Here is an 8,022-nt window from a genome sequence, read left to right as displayed (position 1 = left end):
TTTGTTCCAACTTGTAGGAAACCCAACATTGATAACTCTGGCTGTGTGAGGGTGTTGTGGACTTAGTCTGTGAGCTGTGATATGCAGCAGAAATGTTTGTGATTTCTGTAAAATGGCAGTGTCCATTTCCCTCGATCTCTGATCGTTGCTCTCGGTACCATTAACTAAGTGCACTAGTATTAGGCAAGGAATGAGCAATTTTTTTTAAATTTATATAGGAGAGGCCATAGCAGAGTTCAGTGGAGTGTCAGCCAGTGATTACAATATATTTATATATATATATTACAATATATTATATTATATATATATATATATATATATATATATATATATATATATATATATATATATATATATATATATATATATATATATATATAATAAATTGAAAATCATGTAGAAGCCTTACAGATACTTCTTATTATCATACATTTTGTTTACAGTAAGGAAACTGTGATCTGATGACTACTAACTAAGAGTTTGTTGGATATAGGCATTTGTACTTAAGGATTATGTGAAAATTATGCTAAAACAATAGAGTTAATTAATTGTTATTAATATTATCATTATTATTATGAATATGTTAATGATGAAAATGATAATGATAGTGATAGTGATAGTGATGAGGAGCATTATTACTAAGAATAAGAATGAGAATAACTGTTATGAATTATTAATGTTTTATTATAATTATAAAGATAATAATGATAATAGTAATGACCGATAGTGATACATATAGTGTCCAAACCCATTATTTTTGTTCTCTCTTTATAATACTGAATGAAAAACTTTTTGCAAATGTCAGTCCAGTAGGTGTAAGAGGAGCTGTTACCTCGGAACCAGTCAATGAAGGTTCCCAGAATATGGTACTTGGATTGCTCTTGCATAATGGTTAATGGTTTGAACAAATACAGGCGCTAGACACCTAAGGTCTTATAGCAAACAACTGGCATCCATGTGTTAAAGGGACATTATCATTCCAGAACTAAAAGTGTTTCTTTGTACAGGTTGGGATGGCCGTGACTTGACAGTGATTACGCATCTGTAAGGCGAAGGACGTCGGAAAATATGTGTGGACTGCTGTTAAGCTCCCAGTTGGTTCTGTAATTTTAGCAGTTAGCGACTGAAGCTAAGGGTATCGTAGTTGCATTTCAGGACGGGATAAATATATTGCCTCACTGTAGATAGACTTTACAGTTAGCAGGTCAGTATAATTCTGTGATGAATTTAAACCCAATTGTACTATATTTGTCATGAAACAAAAATGAATGTATTGTAAGATTGATTTCATTGTGAACAGGGCAGTGAACTAATGGACAGATGCAGAGATAATTACGGAAAGGGAATAGAGCTCGTCAAGAAGGCCTGCAAATTAGAAACTATAATGAACAAAACCAAAGGTATGTAAATCACATCTAAACCCTGTATTTTTTCCTCTTCTATAAAAGAGAATGAAAAAAATTAATGCAAATATTTGTTAAGAGGTGACAAAATGTCCCAGGAGTACGCCCAGGAATATATATGTGTGTGTGTGTGTGTGTGTGTGTGGTGTGTATACATATATATATATATATATATATATATATATATATCATATACACAATATATATATATAATATATATATTGTGTATATGATATATATATATATATATATATAATTATATATATATATATATATATATATATATATATATATATATATATATATATGTATACACACACACACACACACACACACACACACACATATATATTCCTGGGCGTACTCCTGGGACATTTTGTCACCTCTTAACAAATATTTGCATTAATTTTTTTCATTCTCTTTTATAGAAGAGGAAAAAATACAGGGTTTAGATGTGATTTACATACCTTTGGTTTTGTTCATTATAGTTTCTAATTTGCAGGCCTTCTTGACGAGCTCTATTCCTTTCCGTAATTATCTCTGCATCTGTTCATTAGTTCACTGCCCTGTTTACAATGAAATCAATCTTACAATACATTCATTTTTGCTTCATGACAAATATAGTACAATTGGGTTTAAATTCATCACAGAATTATACTGACCTGCTAACTGTAAAGTCTATCTACAGTGAGGCAATATATTTATCCCGTCCTGAAATGCAACTACGATACCCTTAGCTTCAGTCGCTAACTGCTAAAATTACAGAACCAACTGGGAGCTTAACAGCAGTCCACACATATTTTCCGACGTCCTTCGCCTTACAGATGCGTAATCACTGTCAGGTCACGGCCATCCCAACCTGTACAAAGAAGCACTTTTAGTTCTGGAATGATAATGTCCCTTTAACACATGGATGCCAGTTGTTTGCTATAAGACCTTAGGTGTCTAGCGCCTGTATTTGTTCAAACCATTAACCATTATGCAAGCGTAATCCAAGTACCATATTCTGGGAACCTTCACTGACTGGTTCCGAGGTAACAGCTCCTCTTACACCTACTGGACTGACATTTGCAAAAGTTTTCATTCAGTATTATAAAGAGAGAACAAAAATAATGGGTTTGGACACTATATGTATCACTATCGGTCATTACTATTATCATTATTATCTTTATAATTATAATAGTAACAACATTAATAATAATAGCATAACAGTTATTCTCATTCTTATTCTTAGTAATAATGCTCCTCATCACTATCACTATCACTATCATTATCATTTTCATCATTAACATATTCATAATAATAATGATAATATTAATAACAATTAATTAACTCTATTGTTTTAGCATAATTTTCACATAATCCTTAAGTACAAATGCCTATATCCTACAAACTCTTAGTAAGTAGTCATCAGATCACAGTTTCCTTACTGTAAACAAAATGTATGATAATAAGAAGTATTTGTAAGGCTTCTACATGATTTTCAATTTATTATATATATATATATATATATATATATATATATATATATATATATATATATATATATATATATATATATATATATATATAATATATTGTAATATATATATATAAATATATTGTAATCACTGGCTGACACTCCACTAATTCTCTCTGAACTCTGCTATGGCCTCTCCTATATAAATTTAAAAAAAATTGCTCATTCCTTGCCTAATACTAGTGCACTTAGTTAATGGTACTGAGAGCAACAATCAGAGATCGGGGGAAATGGACACTGCCATTTTACAGAAATCACAAACATTTCTGCTGCATATCACAGCTCACAACTAAGTCCACAACACCCTCACACAGCCAGAGTTATCAATGTTGGGTTTCCTACAAGTTGGAACAAAGTGCTAATAAAGAGGGGGAACAAGGAGGCTTGCCACCCTGTCTAGGAAATAAATAGAAGGTAGGAAAGGTTTGGTTTGGATTTTTTTTTTTTTTTTTTTTTGGTTCGCATGATGACGATACCTTGGTTTTGAGTCCCTCTTGGGAACAATCATCGTGGAATTAATCATTATCATTACTTCTTTTAAGGTGTGTCAAGTTAATGCCAATCCTTCCATAAGGCTTGACAATTCATGCAAAACTTAAAAGCAATTCTCTTTCATACCATTAGAAGTTACAGCAACCAACCTCTTCATCTTATCAAAGAGGAATATTTACTGGTATGGATCGTTTCACACACAGACATAATACGCACGATTTCCCCCTCCCCTAAACAATCCCAAATAACAATAATCTACTCCAGATTCAATAAAAAAAATAAATAAATAAAATAAATAAAAACACGTAATACCCACTATCAGCAGCAGAAGACAGACACCTCTTCTTCTTCTCCCTTTTTATAGCGTATTTCGACTATAATATTGTCTACATCCCCTTGGATCCTTTCCTTCTGATCTTTCTTTACATCTCATATATAGCCAATTACACCTGTCCTTTGTAGAAATATCCCTCACGAGTCTCAAAAGGTAGCAAGCAGACAGACAAATCCCGCGACCTGTCATTCACGTCGACGGCGGCTGGATGATGACGTCACCGTTTGTTTTGGTCGCCCGGCCCGCGATTTTTGAATGGACTTGCCCGGGCGCCCGGCTCGGTTTCCTCTTCTGCTCCCGTGTTGTGGGTTCATGGGCTTCTTCTTTCCTGCTGTTAGGTTCGAATGCCATTTCTCCCTTGTTGAAGGTTCTATTTCTTATCTCCTGTTATAGGTTCGAATGCCATTTCTCCCATGTTGTGGGTTCATAGGCTTCTTCTTTCTTGCCACGAGGTTCTGTTTCTTCTTTCTTGGAGGCTCTGTTTTCTCTTTCTTGCTGTGGTTCAGTTTTTTTCTTCTATCTTATACGGTTTTCTAATCACTATTATTGTCATTATCCCCCGAGGTTCAAAATTTTCTTATCTCTTGCTATGGTTTTTAGATTATTGTTGTCTATATCCATTGTGTTAGATTAAACAAGTGTCTCGAAAACCAATGCCCTTTCCCGGGTATTTTAATAGGATGATGTTTATAAAACGGATATACGGTCAACATAAGTCTAAACTTATATATTCAAGTTTATTCTGCCAAAGAAAAATGCTTAGCTTAGGAAATTGGAAATTCGTCTATCTGTGTACACTACACTGTCCTTTTTAATCTATTAGTAGGGTGAACTACTGAAAGAAATGCCGTCAAATTCTGAGTTTCTTTTATACACAGTTGCGTGGGACTAAGTGCATAAGTCACATCAAGAAAGCTATATGACTAGTCCCACTTCATGAAAAAAATGATATTACCAGGAATAGCCGTCGATTTATGCTACATGTGAAAAAAATAATAAATAAATAGATATTTCCGATTTTAATGCTAAATGCAAAAGTTTTTCTTAATTCTTACTTACCTTTCATCAGTACATTACCACGCACACTTCACACCTTGATGAAATATACCTTTGGGTATCCACAGATCTCCAATAAGGATATATGAGTTTTCAATAGATTTACGGACCGATAAATTAATGTTTTAAAGCTGATTCTCATGTCAAGAACACGATAGTTTCCAGTGGGCAATAGTGCACGCTGTATTTATATTAGTTGCATTGTTTAATTGATAACTCATTACAAAAAAAAAAAAAAAAAAAAATCCCTCATATGATAAATATTGTGAACTTACAGCTGCTTTTAGTGAACTTCCATCCTGACAATAAGCTTTGACTCACATTCCTTACACCTATCCTAAATTATTTTGAAAAAAAATCTAACTTATATGTGTTTCAGAATACTTAAAAAAAGAAAAGAAAAAGAAACGTACACTCTGTAACGAAAATAATAAGAAAAAAAAATGGTTTGATCTAATTTCAAACTTCGCTTTTACCTGCCTCTAGAGCATTGAAAGGGGGGGGGGGGGAGTATCGGCCCGCAAGGGATTAGTCATTATATATTAGTACTTACATATTATACTATTTTGACAAGAATTCAAGGAACTTTCAATTACGAATAGATGAATAAAGTTTATACGTATTGCTGAATATTCTAAACTCCTAAACAATTAAGTCACGTGGTTTAAGAAAGTAGGTAGTGAGGTAGTAGGTATGCTGCTCTAGAGAAAAAGGACTTTGATTATTTCTAGTAGTTGGGTTCCAGGAGGAAATCACGTGGAGATGTCGTGATGGAAGCACACCACGGGTGTATTTTGATAAGAGGGAGCTTTAAAAAATATATAATAATGATGATAATAATTATAATAATAATAATAATAACAATAATAATGTAAAAGGTTCTTGAAAACCGATTTTATCATTTGTTCTGTAAGGAGACAGTGGAATAAAAAAAATAAATAAAAAAATGAAAATAGTAATGAATAAACACTAACGTACAAGGCATTTTCAAGGTCATCTCCTCATCGCCTATCAATAAGCCACCGTCATATCTAAACTTCTAGTCCTCATTTCCCCAACATATGACCTATCAAATTCCCAATATTGATTTGCTCTTGCCTTTGAAACCGTCGACGCCACCCTGCCTACACTTAAGGGTCTTCGGTGTCTTTCAACGTAATAGGTTTTGCCAACTCGCACCGGCTGATTTCCCTTTTCTTAAGGGAAAAGGTTACGTGTCGAGTTTAAATACATGTGAGAGAATTAGCAGTCAATTGCATTAGACTCTAAATAATAGGCTATGTCACTAAATACGCATTTCAATAGACATCGTGTGTGTGTGTGTGTGTGTGTGTGTGTGTGTGTGTGTGTGTGTGTGTGTGTGTGTGTGTGTGTGTGTGTGTGTGTGTGTGTGTGTGTGTGTGTGTGTGTGTGTGTGTGTGCGCGCGTATGTGTGCGAGAATTTTTTTTTGGAAAATTAACAAATTCTAGGAGCATTTTTAAGCTTGTAAAGGTGTAATTTAGGTGGGGGGTGAGGGTGTGGCCCTTGGGGAGGGGGGGAAACAGGACCTTGAGAAGGGGGGGGGGGGCAATCTATTATACAGTCGTATAATACGCCGATAGATAATGTTTTAAGTCACAATGCAAATTTTACTTATTTATTTGCTGGAAAATATTTTTTTCGTCACTATTTAAGATGTAGTTTCAAAATTCTCCTTTTTTCATTATTATTATTAATGTATATATATATATATATATATATACTATATATATATATATATATATATATATATTTTTTTTTTTTTTTTTTTTTTTTTTTTTTTTTTTTTTTTTTTTTTTTTTTATACCCAGAGCATAAAGCCATCATTTTACACTGAAGAGTCATCTTTTTTTTCTTGATAAACAGGAAATAAAACCTTGATTTATCCTGCTAAACTTATAATTCTCCCTTTTTTTCTTGATTCCTAGAAAATAAAAAGTTTTATCTAATATCATTATTGTTATTATTATTATTGTTATTATCATTATTATTATGATGATAATAATGATAATAATAATAATAATTATTATTATTATTATTAGTAGTAGTAGTAGTAGTAGTGTTTTGTGGTTATTATTATAACTATGATAATAATAATAATAATAATAATAATAATAATAATAATAATAATAATGATAATAATAATGATAATAATAATCATTATTATTATTATTATTAATATTATTATTACTATAATTATTATTATTACTAATATCATTATTATTTTTGTTGTTGTTGTTATTGTTATGATTATTACAGTTATTATTATCTTCATTATGACTGTTATTATCATCATCATTATTATTATTATTATTATTATTATATATATTAATAATAATTGTCATCATTATTATTATCATTATTATTATTATTATTATTATTATTTATTATTATTATTATTTCTATTAATATCATTATCATCATCATCATCATCATCATCATCATCATCATCATCATCATCATCATCATCATCATCATCATCATCATCATCATCATCATCATCATCACCATCATCATCATCATCATCATCATTATCATCATCATCATTACTATTGTTATCATCATCATTATTATTATTATTATTATTATTATTATTATTATTATTATTATTATTATTACCATTTTTATTATTACTTTCCAGTTGTTATCATCATTACTATTATTATCGTTATTACTATTATTATTATCATCATCTTTATAATGATAATAATAATGATCATCATCATCATCATTATCACCATCACCAATCATCACCACCTCTCTTACCACCACCACCACCACCACCACCACCACGTGCTAATATTGTGCCAGTTTATGGTTTTCTCAGTTGTTTATGCCAAGTGCATTTGGATTTACCTTATTTGCTGATCACTTTACTCTCACCAAATAACATTATAGAGCGTAACAGTTCCTAATATATTATTTTTGTTTGTATGTACTTCATCAAAGGAAAGTAAAAGTTATTTTCTGTATATTCTAAAGAGTTTTATGAATTACAAGTATGCTATTTTGGGAAACTGATTTCTAGTGTCTGAAATGCTATTACAATTGTTCAGTGATTAAGTCCCATTTTCATGACGATACATGCATAGCAGCAGGATCATTGCTAGCATGTTCAAGGAAGTTCCATTGCTAATGTCAAATTTACAGTCAATTGCTTTCAATGCTGGTATTTCCAGCAAAGATGGCTGAAAACAAT

At 31.6% G+C, this 8,022-nt stretch overlaps 1 long non-coding RNA gene across 1 annotated transcript; it reads right to left on the bottom strand.

Moving 5' to 3' along the window:
* Nucleotides 1-1,721: 1,721 nt before the first annotated feature.
* On the bottom strand, nt 1,722-3,968 carry LOC119599519. Its single transcript, XR_005231076.1, has 3 exons — nt 3,731-3,968; nt 2,066-2,262; nt 1,722-1,969 (listed from the first exon to the last, which is right to left on the bottom strand). It is a non-coding gene; the product is annotated as an uncharacterized LOC119599519 (long non-coding RNA).
* Between the last annotated feature and the right edge of the window lie 4,054 nt (nt 3,969-8,022).

Source organism: Penaeus monodon, chromosome 43 (genome assembly GCF_015228065.2).
Source record: "Penaeus monodon isolate SGIC_2016 chromosome 43, NSTDA_Pmon_1, whole genome shotgun sequence".
In the NCBI taxonomy this organism is placed as follows: Eukaryota; Metazoa; Arthropoda; class Malacostraca; order Decapoda; family Penaeidae; genus Penaeus; species Penaeus monodon.
The sequence above is the reverse complement of the archived record's forward strand: the minus strand, read 5'-3'. Positions and strand labels throughout refer to the sequence as shown.